The following is a 27,311-nucleotide window of genomic DNA, read 5'->3' on the forward strand; positions in this document are numbered from 1 at the left end:
CATCTGAAACCACACAGAGCCCTTATGTGTTCTTATTGAACAAACTTGCTTAGAGGAAGAGATGGGACATCGCGCCTTAGCCTTGTGTAGTACCACTTCTCCGACAGGAATAGAGCAGCTCTAGTAAGAGTTCTTTGGGAGAGAACAGAACCAACTATGTGATATTGCTTCATAGTGTTTAAAAAATCGTTATAAAAATTTGAGTGCATGCTTCTGATTCTTCACTGTACAGCAGGGAATACAGTACTTGGCAACGCAGATGGGGGATACAGTTGGGACTGATTAGAAGTGGTTGAAAGGTTTCCTATTTGTTCCTAGAAAATCACTGTGGATTAGACCAGAAAATGAGAAAAAAAAATGCCTAAGATCAAACTTCCCAAAAACCCAAACTAGCCTCCAGAAAGTGTTAAAATGGCTGTGTTTGGTATGAAGAGGGTCTTTACTTATACAAAAGTGAAAAGTCTTGATGGTTGGACTAATATTTCAAAATTATATTTTAGACTTCATTAAATTGCAACCAAAGAAAAATTACAGCAAGTATTTTTACTGCAGTAAGGGGAAAATGTACAGAGAGTTGACAGACTCAGAAAGCATTTAATACTGCAATTTCTAGAACACACTGAGTCTTAAGGAGAAAATAGGAAAAAAACCCTGAAAATCTAAGATGAAATTCTAAAACTAAATGGTGGACAAGGCTATTACACCATGTCTATATGAATCACTGCACGAAAAATGCATTTGTGACAGATGAAGCTAAAGCTACAAGACTGCTTGATACAAATCGTAAGCACGGAAGATTTAAGAGTAACATGGGGCAGATTTTTTAATCAAATAAATGAAGTGTGCAACAGCCTGTAAAATCCATTCAATGTGAGTCTAATTTAAACCCATTTTTGATCACTGGAAAGATAACAGTGGGCTTTGCATCAGGGCCCAGGATGCCAGCACAGTAATTTGAAACATAGGCTGTGACAGTATTTGATACATATTAATATTTTGTGTAAAATGAAGAATGACTGATACCATCTCAATAGAGAACAGCCTAGGCTACATTTTCATAGTAGTGAAGAGGGAGTGCCTGTTCAGCTGCACCACATCACCAGCCTGCCTGCCCCCAGTGATCAGTGGGAACCCAGGGACAAAAACCAATGATGTCACGGTGAAAGCAAAGTATTCAGCAATGACATCACCACCTGCTGGGCATGGATGAATGTCACTGTTATGCACAAGCCTGAAACACCCTGTGTATATTTTAAATGAAAAATGATGGCAGAGTTTTACCTGACACTGAAGACCTTTAATTGAAGAAGGTTTACACAAGCTTCCTCCATGGGCAAGAAATTAGGACCCCCAGCAGACATGAATTCGCTGAGAGAGCTACTAATATCAAGTTAGGAAGAGTGAGCTTAGCAGCAGTGGTATTAGTCCTGCCTTTACGTGACATTCACTTTTCAGGTCACTTGCTCATACTATAACTCAGACATCCCCTCTTAAAAATACACATTTTGGTACTTGTTATTGTTGAACTCCATTTTTCTCTTTTAACTGGGGAACCATGTTGAGGAATGGTGGAACTGAGGTTAAAATACATCATAGTGAATAATATTATCTGGAGTTCATGGGAAACAAACCTCACAGGGCTGTAACTAGATAAAATGTTTATGTTACAACAAAAGAGAAGGTAATAATTCAGTATGCTGGTCCAGTATGTGTGTGCAGTATGTCCAGTGTATGTACTTACTTTGCAGTGACTGACCATACTGATTTGACAGAAGAGGCTCAAGTTAGGCTGCATGTACATCCAGACCATGGAGTAAACTCTGTGAAGACAAACAGGCTCCTTTCTATCATCACCAAAGGCTCCAGAGCCCTAGGATTCATTTTCAAAGCAAGCTGTCCCATTCTATTTGTAAACACTGAAATGGACCGTATGCACTGAGAGGACTTCTGTTAGAAATGTCCTCCATCAAGACCACATGAATACTCACACATGAGCCAATAACAGACTGAAAACAAATGACAGCTTAATTTGAGTTCTATAGCAGATAATAGACTTGTGCAGAAATGTACAGGCAACGCACAGCTCCACTGATGGTCATCAGTACCATTTCTCCCACAAGCTCACCAATTCTCATGCAAAGATCCAGCAGTATGATTAGATCCCCCAGACACTTCAAACCAATGTACAAAAGGGATACTATAGAAACCTTATAGATGTGTAAGAGGGATAGTATAAACATGCCCCTCTTTAACCATAGACCTTTCCTGGATTGGAGAAGGTGAATTTCCAAGGTTTGTTCAAATGCAAAGTGTCTTGTTCATGGCCACACTCAGGAACTGAAGGGCAAGGTTCATTCAGAAACACAGTTCCCAGACTCTTACTGTATCAGATGATAGTTTTACAAAATATAAATTTCTTTTTCTACAATTTGCAGGAACAGTTGGTGACAAGTATTGGAAATAAATTTGGCCAACATTCATTCATTTTGTTAAAATTATGTAATATCATTTTATGCCACTTTAACAGGAAAATCATAAAGCAACAGCAAGTTTCATAGAACATTAATTTTTCTAGGGTATGAAGTAACTCTGGCTTTGTTGCATAAAGCTTAAATTAGTAGCATGGGAAAAACTTCATCAGTACAAGGCTTAATGAGAGAGCTGATGCTTTCCTAATGCCTCTCCTGTTTTCCAAGTTTGTTGCCTGTCAGCCTTCTGGGTTTATATAGCTACTAGCAATTTTTGTCACTCTCTCATAGAACACTTTATTCCAGGTACTTATGCCTATTTCTTGACCATTTTTTTTTTCTCTGTGTTTACTTTCACACTCAAAGTATGACATCAGTTTCAACCTTTGAGATGGTTAAATCATCCACTAAATCAGTTGTTACAACTCACATACTGCTGCCTGTAGCCCTCCTAGACACATGGGCAGTGAAAAAATAATATGTCCACATTAAAATTCAGTGAAGGAAATACTGAGGTTGCAAAATTAGTCCTTCTGTGCAAGAAAATAACAGAACTGTGTAATTCCAATTAAGCCTTTTCGTGTGCATGCATGATGATAAGTACCTGGTCGTGTACTCCTTTCTTCCCCATGGGAGCCCTATTTCATTTGATATACAAAAAGAATGAAAATTACCCGAAGGGTTGCTCTATGGTTTCTTTTTACTATTGTAATTCAGTCTGTGCCCCAGCCTACATTGCAAAATCAGAACTGAAGAATGAATTCTTATTTTTCTTATTGACTTAAGTATGGAGCTCATGACAAGTGTATGGAAGCCTCTCTCCAGCATGAAAAAAATAGCCTTTAGAGCACTCCAGTGAGATATGGTGAGAATTATTCTTGCTTTACACCTGGGCATCTGGAACAAATAATTGTCTCGAGGGGTTTTTCTATCTCTATTGACTAGACAGGAAGCCTAAATGACAAATATAGCTTTTAAAAGCTTTATATTACATAAGATTTATTGATCTCACCAGCATCATTGTCCTAACCCTGTGATATGGATAGTGATAAGCAGCAGCTCTCTTGTGCAGCATACAACTCTTTACAAAAGAGACAAACTTATCTCTTCAAACTCTCCATCCTCATTCAACATACAGCTCTCAACTTCAGCTGCAAGTGAGACAAGTGTCTCCCTTACAAAAGTCTTCTCTGTCCTTTACAACCCACGAGCATCAATGATCAGGATCACTGGTGGATTAGGAGCCGATTCTCCCACTGCCTCTGCTCATAGTATTCACTGTCAGACCCTCAGAATTCTAAAATTAGTCAACTACGTGTTAAGATGTGAAATTTCAGGTCCTAACAAGCTGCAAAACCAGTAATACCTCAGGATGCCAATCACCAGGACAGCCCTACAGGTCTGCCAAGGCATTTCCTTTCATCATGGTCCCCAGGAAAGGATTTAAGCTACCTGCTTTAGATCCACTTATTTAATTTTGTAGTTTAGAGGACCGTGACGCTTATCTGCTGTCACAAATCCATTTCAAACTCTTGCTGAGGTGGCCTTGAAACAACTAAATGGGGAGGATTAATGGTGGCATTGCCACTAGCAACAGCTGTGGTGGTGCCTACCGCCTGCCTGTGCCCCACACAACCAAAGGCCAGCGGAGGCACAAACAAGGGGAGGAGCTAAATGTGAAATCCTGGAAGACATAGACAATAGCTGTCTCTAAGACGAGGATGACAGATTTCTACCTTTATGTCCACATCTACAACAAATGATAAGGTTATGACTTTTTGTCAGAGGTAATGGCTTTGCAAGAGGGTAGATTCTTTCAAATCCTGTGGCAGCATTTGCAACATTTTGTTGATCAAGAAGACTGGCTTTTGCATTTGTGCAGGAAAAAAAAATCATTATCATGACTTACTTGCTCAGGTAGAGCTTCACAGAAGCAGTATTCAATTAGTATCAGTTACTTATTGGCTGAAATCTACTATTGTGCCACTCTCTGTAAATATCATAGGTACTTCTTAGAGCATGTAAGCCTGGATGGGAACTGGTGAGCAGATATTGTGTTTGTACTCTACACAAGAGCAAATATCATCCCATAAGAATTAGCTGATGTGCCTTGAATGTTCAAAGCAGACGTTAACAGAACTCTCCTTTTCTAACAGTCCTTTCTGTATTTCACTGAAAGAACATAAATATTATAGCCCTTTGGCTGAAAACGCTAATGAACTAACAGCAGAAATCCTCCTTATAATAATTCAGCACTTCTCTCCTTGCCATCATAATCCTGATTTTAAACAAAAGCCTTAGTCAGGTGACACAGTCTTTTGAGATTACACTTTTTAAGGAAAAATGAGTCATTTTTTCCTGTTGCCATTCTTATAGTTGGCACTTTCTGCAGCAGACCCACTGCAAAAGTTTGGAAAACACATGAAATGTTAACCTGCATATCTGAATGAAAGTGCTAGGCTAATAATAAGTGGAGGATGGGCTGTATTTGTTTCGTCTGTTTTAGAATCAAGATAGTCATATAGGCCGTGATAGTATAAATGTGTTTACAGAGCAGGAAAGGCCTCAGCAACAAAGGAAGCAAAATACAACAACTCAGGCTGTAGCTGAGGCCTCATTCAATAACCTACGCAACATCAGAAAAACAATGACTTGGTTGATTTCAATGGGAAGAGGATAGGACACAGCAGACAAAGGTCCAGCACACAGCAGCGAACAAAGAGCCTAAGTTGAATGGAAAATCTGACAAGTCTGGAAAATCTGACCAAGCCTTGATGATCTACATGTGCTTTCCATTGTAATTAGATGCCTGTATGTTGGAGAGCTGACTGATTAGCACTTGTAGGAGTTGCATGACTGCAGCATCCATCTTGTCAGTCACTTAAAATATATCACATAGCAACTCCTTGATATATCTCTCTGCTTGGCATAGATACATAGATATATGTGGCAATCCCTGGCCCAACATCTCTGCCTTGTGGAGTAGTCATTTTGCTCATTTTCAGCCACTACAGACTGCAGCCTGTTAAACTTGGAACAAGAAAACCGAGAAATGCATGTATGTGAAATGCTGTTCTCCCTCTCTGACCTTCATGTAATTCAGCCATTGCATTGTGACCATCAGAGCACACTTATTTTTAAGCACATGAGGAATCATGGTTGTGTCAATGCATCTATACAAATGTCCTACCTTCCCTGTGTTTATATTGTGTTAGCCAGTAGGAGCAACTTTAAGCTGCAGAGAGAGAGAAAGGGGTTTTAAATTTTCCCCATATTCCCACATCCACCCAGGATATGAGAAACATAAATGCCTCTCAAATCCTATGATGCAAACATAAAATCTGTCCTTCTGATGTGCTGGGCCAAGCGTTACCCACTGAGCCCTGCAGCAGGACAGCTTTACCGCAGACAAGATGTATTTAGAGAACAGAGGAGCTCGCCTTTGAAAATCAGAAGAGTACACTGTGTATTCAAAGTGCTTCTTGTACCTGAAGGTGACAGCACACAGGTTTACATGCAAATTCTGGGATTCTCTTTCAAGTAATCATAGAGATGTTTCAGCAGCCAAATGTGAATTCATTCTTTTTCCTTCTGACATTTGGATCTATGACTGCTTACTTAACAGGGAGTGTTTATAAAATGCTACAAAACCCCAAGGAAACATACTAAACCCATGTAATCTGGAGCAAAAGCATTTTGGCAGGAACATTGGTGTGGACAGGTGCAGTGCAATGGATGTAGAGGTGAGTGCTCCTGGTCTGAACACAGCCATGTCAGAGTCTCGTCGCACAGTGCCTCTGCAATTCCACTCTTCCTTGAGTTGTTTTCCCTGCAAAATAAGGACAAGACAAGGCCTGAGTCAATGGAAGCAGAAAAAGTGATCTTTGTTGCACAGTCCAAGAAACAAGGGAAGCATCTCATGTAAATCTGAAGGAGGGAAAAATTTTCTTGTTCTTTGCAGAGGAAGAAAGGAAAGCCGTCCTTTCCCTCTCACTCTCTTCTACGTTCACCTCTGAGGATTATGACATATTTACTCACAGTACATAGGTTCTGCTGGGGTTAGTCAGTTAATACTTGCACAATATCTTGCTCATGGACAACACTCTGTAAGTACTATCAATATATGGAAAAGCTTACTGCAAATGTTACCCACAGCAAGTGGGACGAACCAAAAACTTTGAGATGGGATGTGACTCATGACAATAATGATAGCCCTGGCGATTCTACTGCTTTCAAATACAAGCATCAGATATCAGATCAAAATTAATAATTGTAACCCTGTTCTAAGGAAAACAGAAATGTGGAGTGACTCGTGTGCAAGTACAGAGAAATCAAGAGTCAGCACCGTTATAGATGTCCCTAAAATAATCCAAAATCATACGGACCTTGCAGTCACTTTCCACCAAGCATAAACAATTCACAGAGTTAAAACAAATGTTACATAAACAAACAAATGTTGAGACTTTTTTTTTTTTAAGATATAATGATGGGTTGTTCACAAACACATTCAGAGTTTGCTAGAGGATACTGGCTGAGAATATAAAATGTGTCGCTTATTTACATAAAGAGACATTTTTAGCTTGAATTTTAAACCCATTCAAGTCAATGACAGCTGCCAGTTTTAGAAACAGTCCAGTCAGGCCTTCCAGACAAGCAAACATTGGCTTGCCTAGGATATCAAGTAACAATCAAGAGCTCAAATATGCAAGCATTACCATAGGATAATAATTGACTATACACCTGCTGATCTCCTGCAAATCTCAACTAACATGTGCATTGCAGGCAGAAAAGGAAAAGTCATTTGATTTAACTTAACCAGCTTTCATTGCAGAAGCCGTGCTTGAATGTCACATCCTGTTTTGCAGGGCAAATATAAAGCATACATGAATTGCAATCATGTTGTATGAAGATCTGTTACCCTATGATAACCCATTTTGTTATGTCCTCAGTGAACATATCACATCTGAGTTTAATTTGGTGTAAAACCTCTTTAGCTCTTTCACCTCTGCTCAAAACCAATTATTTTTTATAAACATAAAATGTATTCCTATATAAAATATAAAGGTAATTTTGGAGGAGTTGTGGTTAGGTCTGTAAGCAGTAATCACAACCTAGCAACTTTACAGGATATTGTAGCAAGAGCATCTTTATATTTCACAACAATGAAAGAAAGATGACCTTTGTGGTCCTTTACAGAAAACCTGTGTCTGTCATTCAGTGTCTCCACATCCCCACTGGGAAGTTAACATCGGAAATAAAAAATACATTTGTTTATTTTGATCACTGACATTCTCTACTCCTGCTTCAGGATAAATGGAAAATTGCAAGGAACCCTATAACTTTTCCAGCACGGAGCAATTTGAGTGACTTTTCATACTTCTCTTCAATATATATTTTTTTAGTTTGTGAGTCTGTCTCACAGCATCTAGCCACTCCCTTGAAAAGTATGCAACAAGAAACCTTGTTACTGCAGCTATTCGGTCATGAGTCAGTGCTCTCAGGTCTATCAGGAACACTTTAGATGCCACAACCAGTTGACAAGATGATATATATAAGATTCTACTTTTTATATAGAATCATCTATGAATGAGACTCATGTCACATACTTCAGGCACCTCTTTAGTGTCAGACCATTGTCTGGGCTCCATTGTCAGACAGAAGATCGAGACAAAGGTCACCAAAATTTAATTTAGCTCTATTCTGTGATGATAGACAGGGCCAGGAAAACATCATAGACTAAACATGAACATGAACTGAACGTGCATAGGTAAGCCATCTGTATGTAGTGGAGTTAAATCTTTCCTGACACAAAATTATCCATACAGTTTTCTCTGCATAGAAGTATGAGTTAATATATTGAGGCTATTGTCTTATCCAATTGGGTCAATTTGCCATAAAGTGACACATACCTGCCCCACTCACCCCCCCAAAACAAACAAACAAACAAACAAACTCCTGAAGACAATATATACATTTGATGAAGATGCAGACAGTTCTTCCAATAACCAAGAAATCCAGTACAGCATTTTTCAGAAATGTGCAGAAAAGCCGGTAGAGCTTTATACTACTAAGCAGCAACACACGGCAGCTTTGAGACTCTCTTGTACTGGCAGTGGCCATGTTGTAACTTACCAATTACTGCATAGGACTAGAAGAAGGAAGGATAAACATTCATGCACACATGTGTAACAGACACATTTTCCTCTCCCATCATCCTTTCCTCATTTTAACTGCTCTGAGAATCCCAGAATAGGTTGGATTTATTTCCTCTACAGCATGAAGGGTAAGAAAGTAAATTAGACTCTTTCCACAAACACAGGTGACAGATGTCATTTTTTTAAATCTCTAAATTGCTTCTAGAAAAGTACACTTTCAAAGTGCAGTTCTGTAGTGTTTGTGAATGCATGTGTAATATGCAATGGTGAGGGTGAAGACCACTTTACTGCTGGGCAAAACATCAGTTGAACATTTCAGCACTGAGTTAAGCTCCAGATTTAAGATTTAGCTTGCATTTCAAAACAAACTTGCAAAATGTAGGCCTTTTATAGCTTTATTTTGATAAGGCTTCATTCTCCTAATCAGCCACATTGTTAGAGAGGCACTTAAAAGAAACTGGAGCTATAGCAATCTAACAATAGCAAGATCCACATAGGTCATTGAATCACCAACTTCATCTGAGTCACCAACAGTACAGCACACATTATCTGAAGGTAATGTTTGGTGAATGATTTTATTTTGACAGGGAGACATATGCTTCATTGTTGATTCACTAGGTGGTGTTTTAGTTGTGAGACGTTAGTCTAGTGTTTGCACAGTGCTTTTTTCCAGCTGAGGCTCTGTTGAATAAGCTAAACAAAGTAAGCAGGGCTTCCAGGGATCAGCTCTCAGCTCATGGGCTGGCTATTTTTGAAAGAAATCCTGTCTCCAGTCTTCTAATCCTATCCACAGACATAGGTCCCCTTGTTTTTCTCTATACACCCAAAGGTGGGGAATAAAACCTGCCAAATTTAGTTTAAATGGTGGTTTTGGACAGAACCGGGACAAAAGGTGCCACAGTTTTCAAACTAAGCTTTTTTAATGGCTTAGATAAAAACTTACCTTGCATTTGAGCTATTTTAACTATAAACTGGATTTAAAATGAAAATGTTAAGGGCTGGACTCTGGAGGCAGAGATGACAACTAAGGGACTAAGTGCTACAGAAAATGGGCAGGAGCTGGGTGCTTCATTCCCCTATATGACATTAAACATTTCCCATTAGACCTTGCTATTAAGCACTCAATAAATATTTTCTTTTGTGAACTTCATTTTTCTATCTGAGTCTTCTCTTACAAAATCCGTTGAAAAAGTTGCTCCAAGTGCCAGAGATTTTCCTTTTTTTTTCTTGGAAATGGTAAAAGAGAAAACAATCCACAAGAGTTTAATACACAGCTGGGGGTTATCAGCCCAAGATAAAACTTTTGGAGGGATGTATACCATCTGGATAGATGTCAGGCCTGGTATTTTAGTTCATCTTTGGGTCAGTTACCCAGTACACACTCTGCAAGGCAGCTGATTCCCAGGCTCTTTGTCCTCTCATGAGTGAGCCATGCTGAGACCTCCTTGTGAGCGGGACTTATTGTCACTCCCCCTCAACTGGTGCTGAGTGTCCAAACTACCCTCAAAGGCAAGGGGCATTCAAAGCACCTCGTATTTTATACCTTAAGCCTTGAAAATGTCAGAAAACATACTTTAATCTGTAGCCATCTGTACTTTTTTTGCCGTAAGTATTAGCTCACCTGGTTAGGCTCATGTCCTGGAGCACATTGTAAAGGAGACTGTTTATCCTACACATGGGATATTGATAACACCCTTGGTAATACTGCAATGAGACTTTCTACTACAGTTGAATTGTCTGGGAATAGAAATAGTCTTCTGCTCTGCTTGACAGGTACACTGTACATTTGTTCCAAATGCACTTTTTACCCCTTGGAAATCACTCTTTGCCTCAATAAATCAGTGCGGCTCTGGCTTACTGTTCATGTAGGGGAGAGGGAAGGGAGGGGAGGGAAGCTGGCGACCTTGATTTAATTTCCTCTCTGAAATGGAGCATATTTTGATTAAGGGAGCCACAAGGAGACATTCCCTATAGGGACTCAATATTCAAAATTTAATTTCCTTCTTACTGATCTGTATGTTGTTGTTGTTGGAATCAACAGACAGAACAGCTGACCAAGTGATGAAAAGACCTACCTGAAGGTGCTGTGACTGCAATTTTCATTTGAAAATTCCTGCTAATGTTTCATGGATTTTGTGGCAAACAGTTGCAGAATTTATTGTGCAGTAATTTTTAAATAAAATACAGGAAGCCAATTTTGAAATGCATAGAATCAGCTACCTGTGCAGAGTAAATTGTATAGCAGTGTAGGAATAGGAAAATTCCACATCTCTGTGTTTAACTCTCAATTATTAAGTAAAGTTTTGAAATCACTGTTCATACTGATTGTAAATAGTGATTTTGACTGGTCAGTGTGCAATGGATACGTACAACCCTCTTTCCTTTTGATTTAGCTCACAGAATCACAGAATCACAGAATGTTAGGGATTGGAAGGGACCTCAAAAGATCATCTAGTCCAATCCCCTTGCTGGAGCAGGAACACCTAGATGAGGTTACACAGGAAGGCGTCCAGGCAGGTTTTGAATATCTCCAGAGAAGGAGACTCCACAACCTCCCTGGGTAGCCTGTTCCAGTGTTCTGTCATCCTCATTGAGAAGAAGTTTCTTCTCATATTTCAGTGGAACCTTTTGTGTTCCAGTTTGAACTCATTACCCCTTGTCCTATCATTGGCTGTCACCGAGAAGAGCCTGGCTCCATCCTCGTGACACTCACCCTTTATATATCTGTAAACATTAATGAGGTCACCCCTCAGACTCCTCTTCTCCAGGCTAAAGAGACCCAGCTCCCTTAGCCTTTCCTCATAAGGGAGATGCTCCACTCCCTAGCTCACTAGGCTACATTTTCCTTACCTCTCTTCCTCCATGCTCACTGGGTGTTCAGCAGGTGTTATGTAGTGAAGTGAATTAAAAAAATTAAAAAGAGCTTCCTCCCACTGGGTGGAAGCAAGCCTATCCACATCCAGATAATTTTGTACTCAGAGTACCATGAAACTTCACAGCAAGAAAGACTCCATTGTGCTCCACTGCAGGGGACCAGGCTATACTTTGGAGTACAACAGTTCTCCTGCTGCTGTGAGGCTCTGTGAAGGTATGCTTGGCAATGATATTCATTGGGAGCTGTTGTGCAAGCTTGAATTACCTAAGAGCAACCATAACATTTGCTATTTTACACATACACATGAACACAGGATTACTTATAAACAAGATCATAGAATCAGAGAATGATTCTTGCCAATCTGAGAGCATGTTGCTGTACAACATGATGCCATAAAATGTATATAATTCTCAAGCTCTGGAAGAACCTCATACAGTTAGTGGAATAGATGATTATTTTTTTAAGCCTTAATCAAATAAAGCACATAAGATATGTCCAATGACATTACTTTTACACTTCAGGATAAGCACTAATATCAGTGCTGTGCCAGACTGAAGTTGTAACATTTACTGTTGCATCTCATTAATCCTAGCAGGGTCTAAGGGAAACATAGAAAATACTTTTCAATAATTGAACAAGAAGTTTGATATCTGTGCTATAACAAAGATTCCCCAAGTTTGCCCAAATTTACAGGACTATTGCTAAAGCAGATAAAAAAAAAAAAAATACAAACTATAAAATATACAACTACAAGACAAAGTATATTAAGTCAAGTAATGAATACAAAACTCAGTTGTTTAAATGAGTGACCAGTTAGAGTCAGAGGCTTAGATGGATAGCCATTTTTCCAACATCTGTAAAGAACAGTTAATTGGTTTAAAGAAAGAATAACACAGAACTTTACCAAGTTTTCCCTTTTGGCAATTGGATTGTACAAGAAGAAATTCATTAGTTTCTCCATATCTCCTTTCTTATAGCAGTGAAAAGAAATGTAAAGGCAACTCTCATACAGATTTTCCCTTAAGGCTCATAAAATAAAAACAATACTCAAGACAGATGCTTAAGTACATCCACGACTTTCATGCTTATCCTTTTTTCTAGTGATGTGCATCACTAGAGAGGCACACATCAGGCAATTGACTGTATAATATTCTCTTTCATATTGCAAGCAAGTGCAGTAAACAGATATAATACATGCAGCAGAATATCGCTAATTCACGCTAAAAGCTGACAGATGAATTGTGAATTATCATAGATTTAAAATTGATGAATAATCAAATACATGCAATAAGCAAACATAAAGCTTCTCATAATATACTTTATTCATTAATGCTGATAGCCATCCTTAAGTTCTCTTAGTTAATAATTGAGAGGATAGTTCTGGTAAATGAAGTGTAGTAAATTCTGTGCCAAATCCCAGAGTCCAAATAATAAGAATTCACTGCAACATCTCACTATTATATATTTTACGAAGACATAGCAGAGACTGCCAGAGTCTTGCTAAGCATCATAAAATGCACAGATAACAAGATGGTGTTTCATTTGCATTTTAAAAACTTTTCTCCTTTTTTTCTCTGCCTAAATTATAGGAAAACCAGTTGTTGCAAATCATCTCCCGAATAATGTAGTCCTCTCAAACCTGAATAGGTAATCCCAGAGGATCAACCTGGTAGGAGCCTTTACAATTTATAAGAAAATAAAAGCTATCCCAAAAATGTCAAGTAGGTCTATCATACATGTATTTGCAGCAGTATGCTTTGGAAATGTGCTGTGCTACTCATGTTTGAAGGGTTTGAGTTTGTTTTTTTTTAATCACACTGAAAAATCACCTGGTTCCTCTCTGAGGTTTTCACAGGGCCCCTCTGCACACTCAAGGTCTTTCTCTTACTTTTTTTAGTATTCATTTTTTAATCTTTCCATCTAGCATCTCGTAAACTGCATGTTCTGCCTCTTGCTAGTCTGACCTGCCTTTCAGCATCATCAAAAACAGTTCTTTGAAAGATAGTATTATAAGTTTGAGTTCACACTCATAAAACAGGGCTTCCACCTTTGATCTCAAAGATTAAAGAAAAAAAGGTTGTTCTAGGCTTTGCAATCTTATTCTTAAGGCAAACATACACGAGTTGCCTCTCAGCATATTCCACAGCGACCAAGTTTTCAAAATGTCCATGTGCAAACATGCATATAGTTATTTTGAGAATGATACAATATAAATGGAAAACTCTCTTGTGGGTCTAAGTTCTTATCTTGCAAAGCAAATATTTTATTAAGAGAGTTTTCTAAGTAGCTCTATACCAGAGATTCACCTGGCTTGTTTAGATTATTTGGCTTGCAGTCCTTTTTATTCCCATATTATTCCTTCACCTTAACTGCTACAAGGGGATATTACAAATGCCATGTTTTAGTGTTTGTGAGGCTTAAGGTCTCGGAAGGTCCTTTTATGGCTTTTTTAGTTTTTTTCTTTTTACAGATTTTTAGAACACCCAAGTTACCTTTTTTCATCCAGAGTCTGTCTTGTTGTTTGTTGAGCCAGAGCTGGATCCATAGTTTATCCACAACCATCATTAAAACTGAAACCAGGTGAGAAGGAACTAACCTATACCAAGGGTCCACTGTTTACAAAGGCTGTTTTATGGCAATTACTGCTTTCCAGTCTGTGTCCCAGTGCATCCCATCTCCAGGTATTTTGTAGAAGGAGGGACATCCAGAGCACATTTCTTCGCTCCTGCTGTTTCATAACAACTTCTCTACCAGCACCCTGATACCTTGATACTTACAGCCTCTATGAAAGCAATTAACATAAATGTGTGACATGAATATAGATTATGTACAAAGGATAGACAAAAATGTGCGTCAACTCTTTTTTGTATCTGTGTCCTCAAAAACCAGAAGCAGCTTCACAGGGTATCCTGCACTTCCAATTTGTTTACATACTGGATTAAGGGACACAGCAGTCAACATAATGCCTAAACCTGGAGTACACAATATGAACCCATCTGTTCTGGTTGCCAAACAAAGGAAACCTTGGTTTGAGTGGAAGTTCTTTGGTGGAATAACTTGTCTACTGACAGCACATCTTGCCTTTATCTATCTTTCTGCGTCAGCAGAAGATCCTGCATAATTACAGGTTCAAGTAATTTCTTCCCTGCCTAGAAATAATCTGATATTCCTACCTCTGGAAAAAAAAAAAAAAAAAAAATAAAATAAAATAAAATAAAATAAAATAAAATAAAAGTTTTGCTTGAAGCTTGCACTGTAAAACTATTGTTTGAATTAGCTCTCCAAAGTTTCGAACTGAATAAATTATTGTTATCCACAGCAAACATTTAACATACATTTTTGTTTGCTAGCCTAATTAATTTAAACTCCTTCACTTATGTTCTCCTCCTCAATTAACCTTCCACAAAGTTGAAGGCAGTACAAACTGCTGTAAGAGTACTTCTGCCTGAGAGAATAGTGAAGAAATTCTCAACAACAATTCTTGTGTCTGAGACTACTAATTTAATGCTTTCACTAAAGTAGGCAAAAGAACAAATAACAATTATCAATACGCATGAGATATTTAACAGCACACAATGAACAGTGTAGGTGGGGTTTAGACAGAAAAGGTCTAGGGCATCATCTATCTCATCCTAAGGTAAGACCTGAGGAGTCCCTCCTTAAAAAGACATGTCTTTTTTTTTCTCCATTCTTCCACATGTTGTAGGTCATACTAGAGTTATTTATAACAGCTTCTCCTTACAAAACCCAGAATATATGTTTCAAAATCTCTTGATTTTTTCCATAAATGATGTACACTGTGATTTAATACAAAATGGGTTCTAAAAATTATGCTGTGATGAATTCTTTTTCTTGCCTTGGGTCTTGGTACCTGTGGGTACCAAACATTTAAATACCAAGCTGATTAAATCCCCGGTTAGAGTCTTTTCATGTCAACTCCGCTGTAAATATTAGGCTTTTGCTGATGCTGAACAGTCTAAACCCTGAGTCAGCTATCAAAACTCCACAGCTCATAAGAGATCAGGCTGTGCTTAGTATCTCAACATTCATATCTGAATTGACTTACAGCTCACATTAAGTAAATATATTCTTAGCTCTGCCCATCAAACACTGTTAAGAGGCACAGAAGCAATGATGAAACCTGTGCAGTAACTTTACCTTTGTTCATCATCTGACTTATTTATTGTTGCTAGGTAAAGTAATTTTCTGAAAGACTGTGTGAAAAATCACCCCTCAAAAACTGAAGGCAAAATGCACACATGAAAATGCAGAGGGACAGGATGAGTCAGGGTACCAGTGTGAAAAGCTTTTGCAGCTGTGCACTTTTCCCAGACTAACAGCGACTTTAAGTTAATGCTGCTTCTTTGAGTGATGCTGTAAAGAAAGTTGGCAGATTTGGTTCAACTGTTACAGAAAACGTTTTCCACATCACCGAGGTCACCACTCTAAGATTAACAGCCAGGTTTACTGGCAGTTAGCAAGAGGGAAAAACGTTGAAACTGAAGTAGTAAACGACTTACCCCTGCAAACACAAATGGTCCCTCCAAGTAACAACTGCCAGGGAAGTACAGAAAGGCTGGACTTTTGCTCTTAATGCCTTATGTGCCCTGAAAACCAAAAAGAAAAAAAAAAAAAAAGAGGGACAGGAGAGAAGGGCTAGTTCTGGGACTTAAACACTCAAACAGGCTTACAATTATGACATTCCCAGCTGAAGCTGAAAACAGACAAGAATCTCCATACCAACCTTTCATATACATATTTGCATCAAGCTCGAGGAAAAACACCAAGAAAAAAAGACTTGTCTGTAGCCAAAATAGTGAATCCTGTCATGTGTCTTTCATTTACATTTGGTGATACGAAGTTTAAAAAAATATATCATCTCCAATTATTCTTCAGGCAATATGAACACATAGAAATCCTACTCCCACACAACTCGTTTGTGAGGCCAGCAATATTTATGACTAAAAAGCCTTAGCAGAATTTAAACAAACATACTCTTTTCTGGGTGAAACTTTACATCTATTTTTATTTTCCGATAGTTCGACCTCAACAGTACCAAGAACAGATTCAGTGAGCTGAGTCTTCAGCTACTGAAAATTAAGTTCATGGACATAAGGCAATTTCAATAAACTAAGCATGTGGGTCAGAGAGGTAATCCCTTCAAATCAAGAGCCACTTCATACTAGTGAGATATAGCCCAGTAAAGTCTACTCAAATGAGACTTTTGTTTTTTGAAAAATCAAACTTTTCCTTACTAAGGAGAACATTACTATGAAAAGAGCCTGCTTAGGCTTTTGTCCTACTCAGAAAAGAAAAATAAGTCACAGAGCCAAAGATTTCCTTTATTAATAGAAGAATTACATTTTTATTTCTAAGAAAGCTCACTATATTGTCTGTACACCCAGTCATATGAAGAAATATCACCACACATTCTTGTTTTCCTCGACATATCCAATGATATACTGAGATTTTGTTAACAAGGGCAATTTTAAGTCTCAGGATATATTCAAGTCCACTCTTGCCTGCTCATTGTTCTGTGTCCTCTGAAAGAATTGCAGAGGTTTGGTATTTGCAGCTTTTACTACAGAAGGGTTAAAATCAATGGCCACTTCTTCCGCTCTTGAATTTGTAATGCAGTTGTCATTTATCATGCTTCAAAGCAGCAAAGCAGATGTCCAACATCTGAGGATATGAATTGGATCTGTAGGAAAAGGGCTGACTATGGAAGCAAAAGATTACCTCCCCAACTCCAAATAAGCAACTTCAGAAAGGTTGCCAGCAATTATAACTGACCATCATTTCAGTAAACCCTTACGCCAGTCATTGTCTATCTATCTTGTCTAAAAGGACCTTGTACACAAAAACAGCAAAAGCAAGTCACCTCTCAACAACTCACAAAATACTATTAAAATCAAACCAGGTGATCAGCCTAGTATCCAGACTCATAGTGATCAGCAGACCCAAGGCACGCACCTCACATTTCCCCTCCTCCCCACCACTCCACTAATTCCCTTTACACACAGTTATCTACAAGTGAACCTTAATTTGATTTTAATTAATTAATTAATTAGCCACCAAAAATCCCATCCTAATACACTTTTTCACTGTTTATTTTCCAGTTATATCTAATGGGGTTTTTTTGTTCTCAGTAGCAGGCAGGAGCAAGGAAAACAAACCAGAGTCTGTCAGAATCTTGCTCATAAGCCTCATATATGAAAGTGTAAACTAATGTGCACTGTTACAGTCTCTTTTAGCAAGGAAATCTGTTCACTTGTAAATGAAAACGCTGAAATGGGCATTAACCATGACTCCTTCTACTAAATATTTAGACCGGCATTATTTATCACTGCATAAAATTCCTGCATGAGTAAGGTCTAATTCATATAATCTAACTTTTCTGTACTTCACATTAGCCTAAAAGATACGTACACTTATGGTAAGGATTTTCTATATATATAGCAGAAATACAATTTACATTACAAGTTTGAATAAATATGGAAAGCGGAGTGTAGGACTACTCTATCGTATTTATCTGGAGGGAGGCTTGTGCAAACATACTTACACACATGGAAAAAAATGAGTAAACCCATTAATATGCTGGATGTCTGGCTTCTCTGTTAATCTTATGTTTACAGGATCTTTATGTGTTTACCTCACATCCAGCTCTGCTCAAATTAAATAAATATGTAGAAATACATAAATGTTCCATTTTTACAGTCACTTTGGGGACCCGGTCTGTCACTTTCACTGTTACTAGTAAATATCTGCACACTGGCAGCACAACTGGCAAAATGCTTGGAATGTTTTGTATAATAACGTTGTTGAAGATGCTACTGAGCAACAGTCATTGTGCTTTGTTTGACCTGCAATCAGTATTTGTTGACGATAAACACAGGAAGTATATGACAAAAACTGACACATATGGTTTTTAAGAATAACTGCGGAGGTGCACACCGAAACTGTGGTTCTGACCAGAATATAGAAAAACATCTAAGTGAAAATTAGTCCAAAATTCTGACTAGTTAAAGAAAATCCTCTGGAAATGCAGGTTTCCAGATTCCAATCTGATATACCATGGGAAAACTCTACATAGACTAAAAAAGAAAAATCCCACAAGGCATGTTTTAAAGTGTAAAGAGCAAGATAGCAAGTGTACCCAGCATAAACTCCAGGAGTATCTGTGTACATTAATTATTTGATTACTGAAGGACACAAAGTAGAATACAACGCTGCAAATTACAACACTTACTGTAAGCACTATGAAGCCCAAGATGTTTTGATCAATGCCTTCAAACAATATCTTTCTAACTATGAACTTCAAATTTTGTCACTTCTGTATAAATTAATGCCATCCATGTTTTACCTCGTGTCATGTGTCAGTGTTAATAGTAGATACATCATTAAAATGAATGGATTAAAATTAAAAAACACAAAGAGTGTAGGAGAAGTGGAGGGAAGCTAGGATGGGGTTAAGAAACTATGCTTCAGGAATAATGCTTAAAAGACTTTCTGTTTTGCTCAACCTTTTATATGTTTTCAGTGAATTCTGAATCACATTCCCAACAGATATACATACTTTAAAATCTTTAGAGACACTTTTATAGGCATACTGAAAAGTATTAGGAGTTTACATTCTAATCGTTACTAAGTATTTTAGTAATACAATCTAACAAATAACAGAAATGGCTGTGTTTTCACATCATAATTACATCATGTGTAATTCACGCCTGTTGTCTCCTTATCAGATGGTGCACTGGTAGAATTTGGTGGCTATATAAATAATGGATTTGGACTGAAATAAAATCAACCTTTGCTTATGTAATGCATTTTATATTCAATTACTGATTTCAGGACAAAACTCTGAAATGTAAAAGGTGGAAAATCAGCAGAGGGAAACAGCAAAGGAGTGCTACAGGGCCATACAAATGAATCATTGCAATTCATGCTCTTCACAGACTATAACCTTTCTGCACGCTCAGCTCTCACTGTTGCAGTGAGAGTGGGAGACATAAAATTACTATTTATGAAATTCATGGAGCACTCAATGAATGGTAAGTAATATCGAGGGCTGATCACTTATGCAAACCAACCTGAATTGCTTGTTAAGCTGAACATATTGAAGTATTACAGTTTTAAAGAGTGGAAATAGTAAAGTTATCAGAGCAAAACTTGTAATGTTCAGCTAGTAAAACTTGTGAGACCTCAAGAATAGACACTGGATTCTTGACTGGCAGAGTTTGTGCAATGGTCTTAAAGTCACAGGAGTCACATAGATCAACAAAAAATACACTGACATAATTTTTGTGTTTCCACGGGGAGAAGTACCAAGAAGATATTTCTACAGTAGGAGTGGTAAGAATGATATGGGTTTGTTATGATCTGGTCTATGGCCCACATTACATAAAGAATAAATTAAAAATGGGAGAGAGGTACAGGAAAAATAAATACGCACAATGCCTGGAGAAGCCACTGTACTGTTTGAGAAATTGGGATTTGACCAAATAAGACAGTTACTGAGGAGACTAGCATAGCATAGCATAGCATAGCATAGCATAGCATAGCATAGCATAGCATAGCATAGCATAGCATAGAATAGAATAGAATAGAATAGAATAGAATAGAATAGAATAGAATAGAATAGAATAGAATAGAATAGAATAGAAAGTGAAGCAAAGAGAAAAGAAAATAAAATAAGACAATAATTCAGTTGGAAGGGACCTACAATGACTATGCAGCCCAAATGCCTGACCAACTCAGAGCTGACCAAGTTAAAGTCTGCTATTAAGGGCATTTTCCAAATGCCTCTTAAACGCTGACAGGCATGGAGCATCACTCACCTCTCTATGAAGCCTGTTCCAGCGTTTGCTCACCCTCTCAGTAGAGAAATGCTTCCTAATGTCCAGTCTAAACCTCTGCTGGCACAGCTTTGAACCATTCCCACACGTCCTGTCACTGGATAGCCAAGAGAGGAGACCCAGCACCTCCCTCTCTTTTCTCCTCCTCAGAAAGCTGTAGAGACCAATGAGGTCACCCCTCAGCCTCCTCTTCTCCAAATTAGACAAACCCAGATTCCTTACCTGCTCCTCAAAGGACATGCCTTGTTGCCCTTCCACCAGCTTTGTTGCCCTCCTCTGGAGGCATTCAAGGACCTTCACATCCTTCTTAAACAGTGGGGCCCAGGACTGCACAAAGAACTCAAGTTGAGGTCAGACCAATGCTGCATACAGCAGGATAATTGTGTCTTTTGATCCACTAGTCATGCTGTGTTTAATGCATCAAGATAGCACAGTCACCCAACTACTATTTCTAAATATCTTGAGCATGACAAAATAGCTGTTAATAGAGGAAAATTCAGTCTAGTGCAAATGGGTCTTACAAATGATGGATAAATAAATTCACAGCACATTTAAGACACTTATTTTTAACAGAAATGTGACTAAATATGTGAAAAATACCATGATGCTTTCCATTCACAAGAAGCTGAGGAGGGTTACTTGGAATATATGTTTTAACCAAAAATTAAAACCTGAGCAAAGTTCTTTGATAAAAGTTTTGAAGGATGCAGTATCCTAATAGATTTTTGGGTGATCTTTCGAAACCTTAAAATCTCAGCGTGGTACTCATGGACCAAAGGCAGCTGACATAATGCTCTTATAGAGACAGAAATACCGGCAGAGATGCTACTTTTTAAGTAAATGAACTATGTCAATTTTTACCATCCTAGAGCAACATAGATAGCAAATGTGTGGGTTTTTCCTATTTTACTTTCTGATCTTTAAGATCTATTTTTTTCAGTAAAAAGAAAATACTAGGGACAAGCTTTTTCTCCCTCAGTTATTATTCATACAATCACCTCTGATGAGATCAGTTTAATCTTAACTACAAATGGCATTCGCCACTGAAGCTGAGGTGTTCATGGGAATTAGGATATTTAGTAGGATGCAGACCAATATTTCCCTTAACTCCTCAAGTGCAACAAAGGACTGGAGGATTTGGCTGTTAATCCTGGAGAAATGACAGCCATAAAAACGTTGACTCATCTCGCCAATAGATCTATAAAATCACCATTATGCTGTTATCACTAGGAACAACACTGTGTGGGTTGTGCATGTGCAAATGGGCACAAAATCACAGCTGGTATTTCTAATTCTGTACAACCCAAGAGATATATGGTCTCAGAAGTATCTGAAATAATTACACAAACTAAATCAAACCCAAATACTGAAGCCCCAAGTGAAAAAATCTTTAATATGTGTCATATATAACTATTGAACCATTTATTTTTCATCTGTGTACTCTCTAATTTTTCTTGTCACATATTCTAATTATGACTAATGCTCATAACTAAACATCTGTTTACACCTCTTCCATCCACCACTCCAATCCCTGCTGAGAGAGTACAGAAACTTGTTACTCTAGCTTCCTGTCCAGAGCAATCACATAACTCAACCTGCAACTTCAGCAGGCATTAAAACAGAAGATGATTCTGTATGACAAAGAACATTGCCAAAAGGTGTTTTGTATGAGCAGAGTGGGTACTACACAAGAAATTGCTTTTGGAATAAATGCTCACTCTTTCACTGGTTTACCACCATATGAGGAAAACCATCATTTTTCCTCACATATTGCATTTCAAGACAGACTCCACTCAGCACTCAATGGTTATAATTACAGCTTTACATCCAGACTGGAGCCAGTCATGTTATGGTGAATGTAATTCACAAGAATACGGATAATAGTGACAGTTCATGGAGAAAATCTCTTTTCTAACATAGCAACCCCTATTGCAGCATTTCATCTTTCCACAACACAGAACAAGTGTTTTCAGCACAAGAGGGATTTGCAAATTTCTATAAAGAAGAATTCAAAGCTGGGAAAATGGAGGGAAAGGGTAAAAAGTTGTGAGAGTGTGTATCGATTCAATTGCTAGACCTCTATTTATGTTAAATCCAGCCCTAGAAGCAATTGACTCATGAGTACCTCTCATGTTATATGCAAAAAGTAATTAACAGAAAAAGCAAGATGAACACAAATTCTTCCATAATTCAAGTTGTGAAAATATCAGGCTCAATGCTGAGCAGAATTAATACATTATTTTGTTTACATCCATCATCCAACTTCTTTAAAGATTTTTTTGAAGTATTTTTAAAGTCATATTCCAAGCAGGCTGTTCTATGAACTTATATATATTAGTATGGGGCACAGATTCTGCAAATACCTTTTAAATACTCATAGCAGTTGTGACAGCTGTGATACATACTCTACAAATACCACCACATATTATACACCTATATTTACATATCATTTTGTAAAAACAAATGCATCATTTTGTCTTGTTTTCCCCAAGTCATATCCAGAAAATGTACAATCACAGAGTGAGCTAAAGTCTGGCCTCCAAGTGACTCACCCCAGCTGCTGCTGCTTAACTAGTATTACCCATTGTCAGGGCACAATTTTACACTGCGATATTCATGCCGGTCTTCTTCTAAATGCATTAAGAGTCACTAAGAATCAGTGACTTTACTTGTAATTAAATATGAGAACTGACATTATTCCTTGGGCTAGATTGCTTAAATTTTTCTCTTCATGCATGTTCCACTAGGCAGGGAGAAGTCTTTCATTTAGCACCCCTAAATAAAGTTGCTGAGTAAGTGACAGTTTATTTATGAAACGTTGTATCATTTGGCATGACTACAGCTGGCACCAAAGTCCCTTAAACATATGTGATTGTTTGCAAATGTGTCCAGTGGAGGTGAAAACAATAATACGTTTTTTCTTTAACCTTTTGCACCTGAAAATGTTGGATGTAAATCACAAAGTCTTACAAGTTACGTTTCTTCAAAAACTTTGCTTAAAATATGCATAGAAAATATACATTAAATTATCAGCACATACATAAGCACTTCTCATTGCATTGCCTGTTTTGTAAATGGGAGATGTTCATACAAGGGCTTAGGATGCATTTTCATTAAGAACAGGGCTCCATCTCTGCAGTTACTTGAAAGTGGCTTTAGTGCTAAGCTGAAAGGCAAATTGGTAAACCACAAATAAATAAATGTATTAAGGGACAAGAGAACTGCAAACCAGTTAGGAAGGCTGAGAGGCAAACTCCAATGCTGCCCAGTGCTGGAGCAGGGCACCCAAACACGCTCTTGCCTGCAGAGCAAAAGAGCTCCACCATGCTGTGTATAACCCAGTTACCTGTAGTATATCCCATCTGCTCTCCAAACTTTGTCACTTACAAGCCTGACACCAGACAAATAAGAGGGTTGGTGTCTTTCCCGCATGGCTGCTAGAATCACCTGCTAGCAGAGCAGATGGGATTTGTCAACAGCTCAAACCTATGTAGACTACCTGCCTGACAAAGCTGGGTCTGAAGGAGTTCATTGTCCATCTGAGCATAAAGCTGTGCTTTAGCCTGCAGCACTGTGTACAGAGACTTTCTTCTGACTGAGAAATTCCTTCGCAAAAGATGATATTTTCCCATGGTCAGGTGTCAAATGAGTGACAGAGCTGGAAACAGAATCCTGGAGTCCCAGATCGAAGTATCCTAATTTATAACTAATTTATAACTAATAGAGATGGAAAGCCACAACAGGACAGTGAAGGTGCCTCTTTCAGGGAAAAATTCTCATTGACAAGGAGCACTATTTCACTATTCAGTGTAAGAGTTTGATTTCTAAACTAACAGATGCTCCAAGAAATGATTACTTAAGACTCCCTCAATATTCAGATGTCTTCTGTCTCCATATCCCCAGCAGTTCAGCACATTATCAGAACACTACTGATTTTAGTGACTGGTTGCCAGGAAATGGTACAACTGGGAGAAAATGGGGAGCTGGTTGCACTAAGTAAACTACTGTCATCTACTCACAGGGTGGACATGGAATCATAAGCACATGTCCTGGTTTTGTTAAAAACAAGTTTCTCTTTTAGTGAATTTCCCTGTCAGCTAAAGCCTTCATATTAGCTGCATTTTCCTGGAGAACCAGATATATGTTTTGGTAAACCTAGCAAAGGAATGCAAACTTATTGATAAGCATGGATGGACATCTCGTGAGAGGGACAACGAGAAACCAGTGACCAAGAAACTGACCAACTGTGTATAACATTCCATTCACGTGAATACTTCATATAAAAGTGGGAGTTCACGAGGATCTCATCCCTTTTCCTTATGGCCAACATTAGGAGAGGACCTTGCTAGTCGTCCCTGTGAACTGAGGCCTAGCGAGAGACTGAATCCAGCTCCGGTTGGCTGCAGAGTCCGATCCAGGACTTTGGGTGCCGGCTCTGCAGTTGCTGAGACTTCCAAGATTGGTTTTGTATATTTTGTATTATTTTCTCTATTCTTATTAGTAGCATTAGTAAAACATCTTTAATTTTTTCCAGCTCTCTTCTCTCTGTCTTTCTTTTCCTCCCGATCACCTGTCCTTACTGGGAAGGGGGGAGAGGGAGGGGCAGAAAGGGGGAAGTGTGGGGGAGAGGTTAACAGTACATCTGCTGGGGTTTTATTGTCACCCCGCAAGCTAACCCTCGACAGCACAGAAGGTGCACAAGTTCAGGCTGTCTTCCTCCCTTCATCTTACAAGTCAGTCCTTCATTTTTAGCATAATTCAGACACCTCAAGTCTCAGCAATAAGTCTGAAATGTAAAAGAGTAAGCATTGCCAGGGCGCAAAAGCCAAAATCCCTGCAGGAGACAAAATGTCTTCCACTGAAATAAAAATGATGCTGTGAACTACAGCAGCTCCTCCTTTCTTCACCATGAATGGTGACATAAAGTAGAGATGAACTTCCGAACCCATTTTACTGCGAAGTGCATCACAACTGTTAGGTTAGAGGGAAAAAAAAAACCCTTACAGACAGTCAAGACTCAGTGGCCTGAGAAGTTTCCCCCATCAACAACCAAAGGAGCACTTCAGAGATTATAAAATGCTACATAAATCTTCCAAGAAACAGATAAGAAAATGAGCAAGGTTATAAATACTTAATATTTAACTCAACTCAACCCCACTGAAGAAATACTTTTTCAAAGAGACTTAAATATAGCCAACCAGTAAAATGAATCAATAGAAGCCATAAAAAATATGACCACAAAGGGGATGAGTGGAAATTCTGTCAGTTCATGAAAAAGAACCACAGAAAAGTGAGAACTGCAAAGTTCTGCTGATGTCCCCAGGCAGGTGAGACGGTCTCTTGTAACAGGTGACACAAGTTTTCATCCCCAGATAATTAGGAGAGTTAATATGTTTCTATCAATAAGTGTGTGTTGAAAAATAAATCCTATAAATTAAGAATCAGTCTTTTTTTCCTATTGAGTGCAAATGAAGTTGTCTTATGTGATACAAATGACACCACAGAGCATGTCATGCAATTGTATCCAAATATTACCTAATTAGTATTAACCATTAACCTTCAGTTAGTGGATCACTGAGGTCAGGACTGGGGATTTATAATCTAGTCAATTTACATCTATCTCCAGGACAGGACTGCAGAAGGGTCTCTAATCAGAAGTGTTTCCTATGCAACCACAGAACCTTTTGCAAAGTCATTAGGCCAAATTAAAATTCAGCTCAAACTGCATAGATGTCCACAGACAAAGCTAAGTTTCCCAGTCAGCTGGAGGTAAACTAAGGCCACCTGAACATGTTTCAATCAATATGGGTTTTCAGCAGGAAATCTGGAGTTTGACTAAGCAAAATTTAATTACAATTATCTACTGCAAACAGAAAAGAACCTGCTTTTGTCAAAAGCTGACTACCACAGAAGTTTCATTTTTCCAGTAAAGGAAAACCACTTGAAAATTTTGTCATGAAAATCCAGCCTTTCCAATATTCCTGTGCCTTTACTCTGGACTGTGAGCTGGGCCATCAAAATCTCCCAAGCTGTGCCATGGACCCAGGATGCACAAGGGCTCAGTAAAAAACTGTGGTGCACCAGCGAACGTGTATTGTAGTCTATTAGCCCACCCACAGAATGGTGATAACAGGAGATATCTAAACTGCAACCTTTACTATGTACAAATACATCTCTTTTCAGCCAAAGTTTTTACTCAGAACAAATACCACCTCCTCAAAAGAATCTTATGAATGAGTAAAGCATGATCGTCAAAGACACAAGACAATCTCTTGAGGCAGGAGAGTGCAAAATCACTCAAAACCATCAGTACTCTCAAAGGGCCTGATCCAAACCTATTAATTCAATTAGATTCTTTCTCTAAACACCAACTGGCTTCCTATTTGATCCCATGCAGCAAGGTGGAAATTATATTCCTTTAAGAAAAACTGAATGGATTAAAGAGCATTTCCAGTGAAAGATCCTTCATGTTCTCATATTACAGAAGTTGTACTTCTGCTATTCAACCAGAAATCCTAATAGTCTATCTCAATGCAGTGTATTTCACTCCATACTAAATTTTTTAAATGTTTTGATGGACAGAGGGGAGTGCAGAACCCACACAAGTGGTTATTCCTTTTTTGCCTGAAAATAAGCTATTTGTTTTTCAGTGCTTGAGCTGCAGTAGGCAAAAAGTGCTTTAGACCCTGGCAAATCAGGAAGAATCCACTAAATTACTGACAGCTTAAACTTCAGAGTGCTAGAGAAGCCTTGACTGCTTCAGGCCACTGCCCACCATTTGACAAGGCTACCAAAGGATTGCAAACTTATCACCATCCTATTTCTTTCTTAGAAGACATTTTTATAGCCCTTCCACTGAAGAGTAAGGATTCTAAGAAGTACAGGTTATTTCAAAAAGATGGACCCAATGTGTCCACACAACATGAGGCATTTTGGGTCCATCTTTTCAAAACACCCT

The sequence above is a fragment of the Nesoenas mayeri genome (genome assembly GCF_963082525.1).
Source record: "Nesoenas mayeri genome assembly, chromosome: 1".
Lineage (NCBI taxonomy): Eukaryota > Metazoa > Chordata > Aves > Columbiformes > Columbidae > Nesoenas > Nesoenas mayeri.